The sequence below is a fragment of the Mandrillus leucophaeus genome, unplaced genomic scaffold (assembly GCF_000951045.1).
Source record: "Mandrillus leucophaeus isolate KB7577 unplaced genomic scaffold, Mleu.le_1.0 Scaffold4, whole genome shotgun sequence".
NCBI lineage: Eukaryota > Metazoa > Chordata > Mammalia > Primates > Cercopithecidae > Mandrillus > Mandrillus leucophaeus.
In genome coordinates this window covers 13,673,969-13,677,680 of record NW_012104253.1, presented here as the reverse complement: position 1 = coordinate 13,677,680, position 3,712 = coordinate 13,673,969, and the positions used below count along the sequence as shown (strand labels likewise).

General features: G+C 51.7%; 1 protein-coding gene across 2 annotated transcripts in view; it reads right to left on the bottom strand.

Moving 5' to 3' along the window:
- The window catches only part of GPR68 (G protein-coupled receptor 68), a 10,628-nt gene extending 7,123 nt beyond the window's left edge, over window positions 1-3,505 (bottom strand). The window contains exon 1 of one of the 2 annotated variants that reach the window (XM_011991785.1): window positions 3,002-3,505. The gene's annotated coding sequence lies outside the window, so the exon portion shown is untranslated. Of the gene's footprint in view, window positions 1-2,863 lie in introns of both variants that reach the window. The other variant, XM_011991786.1, reaches the window with a different exon arrangement.
- Window positions 3,506-3,712: the final 207 nt, after the last annotated feature.

Sequence of the window (3,712 nt, the reverse complement as noted above, 5' to 3'; positions counted from 1 at the left end):
CTTATGTCAAAAAATGGCTGGCCTTCAGCTTTCACCCACATCTCATCCACAGCATCCAGTTAATTTCCAAGTTCTACCACTTTCAACTCCTAAGTATTTCCCACATCCATCTCCTCCTCTTCAGCTCTCTTGTCAGCACCCTAGATGGGCTTGGTCAAGAGCTCCTTCCCAGAGTCAGTGGAACAGCCTCCTCTTGGGCTGCTTCCTGTCTCCATCTTACCATCCTCAAAGCCATCCTCTAAACAGAAATCTAAGCCAGTCACACCCTGCGGCAAAGACTTCCATGGTTCTCCAATCATCCACTCATGCATCCATCATCCAGCCATTCACGCATCCATCCAGCCATCCATCCATCCATCCATCCATCCACCCACCCAAGTATTCATTCATACAACAAATACTCACTGAGTATCTATTATACAGAAGGCACAACACTAGACACTGGCCCCTAGTAACAAGTGGCTTTTAGTCTTAAGGGGGAGGAGAGAGGATAAGTGAAACAAGCTCACAAAGAGAGTGCAGGATTTTGTGAGGGTTCATGGGTGAGGACCTCACCCTGTCAGGAAAGGCCTTCCTGAGCATCGGCAGTTACAGTAAGATCAGGAGAAAGAGGAAGCGCTGCCCAAGCAGAGGAGAGTTTCTACCTGTGGAAAATGTGTGGAAACAGCCGAAATGCAAGAGGAAGAGAAGGGGCAGCTCTGCGGAATTGAAAGTAGACTGGATCTAAATATGAGGTATGCAGGGCGAGAGAGGAAACGGCTGTAGAACTGGCAAGTGATTACAAGCGAGGTGGGGAACAACCAGGGGCCAATCGGAGATTTTTCTTGGTGCCTGGTCCTTATAACCTCCCCAAAATTATTCGCTGGATGGATGGTGGAGAGGTGGGTGGGTGAATGAGTAAATGGAGGGATGGGGTAGCCAGATAGATGGATGACTGGATGCCTGGACAGATGGACATATGGGCAGCTGGAGAGGTGAGTGGATAGATGGGTGGGTGGATGGATAAGTGGATGGGTGAATGTATAAAGGGATGCATGGGTGAGGGGTAGAGGGATAGCGGGATGAGTGAATGGGTGGACAGGTGGATGTATGGGTGGGTGGATAGGTGAGTTGATGGAAGGGTGGGTGGGTGGATAAGTGGGTGGGTGAATGTGTAAATGGATGCACGGGTGAGGGGAAGATGGATAGATGGATGAGGAAATGGGTGGCAGATGGATTATGGGTAGATGGATAGGTGAGTAGGTGAGTGAGTGGATAGGTAAATGGTGGGGGGTTGAGGCTGGGTGCTGGGACAGTGGGGGTATCATTAATAGAAACAGGAAAGTGAGGAGGAGGAATGACCGTGGTCCCCTCTCTGCTCAGGCTGCCTGAGCTGGTCTGCGGGTCCTGATTTTTCACCAGTGCCTTCCCTTCTACCGTTCCCTGAGGACAGGCACCCTCAGATGGAAACTCCGACTTGCCCTCTACCTCATCTCTACAGGAACCTTGCTCCTCGAAAATGAAAGAACACAGTGGATACAAAAAATATTTCATAAATGGAAAAACATAGATATCTAGAAGAACTAAGCCACGTCTGTCGAGGGCCCTGCACTTGCCAGGCAAGTTTCTGAATGTCTGTTCTCTCTTTCACCACCACTCTCATCAGCACCCACTTTACAGATGAAGAAACTGAGGCTCAGAGAGATGAACCAACCTGCTGAAGACTCCGCAGCTGAGATGCGGCAGGCCAGGTCTGGAACTCGGATTGGTCCACACTTTCCTTGATGCCGTGCTGACTATCATGATCATCCTGGAACCACCACCCTCAAGCCACCAGCTCAGCCAAGCTCCAGTCCTCACAGATGCTGCAGCAATGGCCACCAGGCTTGGTCCGGGACTGACTCCCTTCACCTGGACTACGCTTTAGCACGTCAACCATGTTTTCAACGCCCACTGAGGAAAACCAGCCATGTGTCCAGTCCGTGGTTTGGGAGGGCATTGGGGAAAAGAATCAAAATAACACTTTATTACCCAGCTAAGAAATTGAGAAAAACTATAGAGTGACTCAACGCCTGGAAGCAAATCTTTAGCAAATGCAAATCAGCATAGAGGCCTCTGAGGACTTCAATGACCAAGAGAAATTAAGCTCCCAACAGGAAGGAAAGGCCTCTCTGACTAAGATAGGAGTCTCGTGCATGTCCCAAGTCAGAAGGCAGAGGTGCCTACCTGCTGGATTCCAGCTAGCACATAAATAATGATCTAACTCGCTCCCCCTTCCTTGAGGCACACACTGGCACGCACACAGACAGTTACTCATGGTGCCAGGGCTGCTCACGGAGCCCCAAACCCACAAGAGCTGGGGAGTTTCCCGAGGGCCCAGCTTCCTTTTCCTTCAGTTGGCCAAACCTCTGCATGCTTTAAACAAGACTGTTTCATTTTCTGAAAGTGCTTTATTTTTCCCTCTGAGGACGGGAAAAAATCAGGATGCATTTTTCCTTAGTCCCCATTTCCCCCCAGATCGCCTGACTCCAGCAACCGTGTGGACCATAGCATCTGACTTCTAGAACCCCTGTCACTGTTTCAAAGGTCAGTCCCATCTGGGCTCACAAAGTCCCTGTGAGTCAGGTGGGGCTGGCATTGCTAAGCCATTTCTGAGAACCTGAAGCCCAGAGAGGCTAAAGCAGGGAGGCTCAAACTCACACAGTTAGTTGGGGTGGATCTGAATCCAGAACCCAGGTGTCTAGGCACCAGCTTGCTGCCTTTGAACTTTCTGGATCACAAGCAATAGCAAGAAATACACCTGACATCATGACCCAGCACACAGAGACACACACACACCCACACATCTGTACAAAGCAACAAACTTCCCCAAAGCAATACTTACCCTACTTCTTGCCACGCACTCTGATCATTTCTATTCTATTTCAATTTTTAAAATGCAGGTCATGAGTTACGAAGTTGATTTACTGACCCATGAATGGGTCACAACCCGCAGTTTGGAAACAGCTTGATGGACCCCCACCTGTGCTTTCCAGCTTCTCCTAGAGCCTCAGGGCCCCAGGAAGGCGGTGTGGTCTCTGAAGACAGGTGAGGAGCAGACAGCTGCTGAAATCAGGACGGAGGGAGTCCTCTGAGGGGGGAGTCTGAAACGAGTTCTCTCTGACTCTGCCTGCCTCAGCTGGGCTCTGCCCTCAAACCTCAAACAGCTGGGCTTCCCGCAGAGGCTCTGCAGGAGCCTGGGCACCCTTGCAACCACGACCCCAGCTCTCCCTCCAGCGACTTCCCGCAGCCTGAACCTCCCAGCTCCGGCTAGAAAATCCCCAGCCGGAGGCTGCCCATTCCCGAGCTGAGGCAGAATCATGTGAACTCCAATCTGGTGTCAGGCTGGGCGGTTGCCGAGGAACCACTCGCCAGCCAGAGGCTGAGGGCGGCGGAATGGCTCTCTCCACGCATCCTCCTCTGCTCTCCACGCAACCCAGTCAGTGAGCAGCCTCACCGGGAATGTGAAAGCCTGAGCTAGGGGCGGGTGCCCTCAGGACTGCGGTGGGGGGATACAGGAGGAGGGGGTGGGCTAATTCTAGCCATCTTTCAGCACCTACAGGATACCAGGATCCAGGCAAGGGCGGGGAAAGCTGTCAACATCTGGGTCACTGGGGCTCAACCCTGGCCACGTGCATGAGAACATACCTGGGAGCCTATTAAAAAAAAAAACAATGCCCGAGCCCCGCCCAAG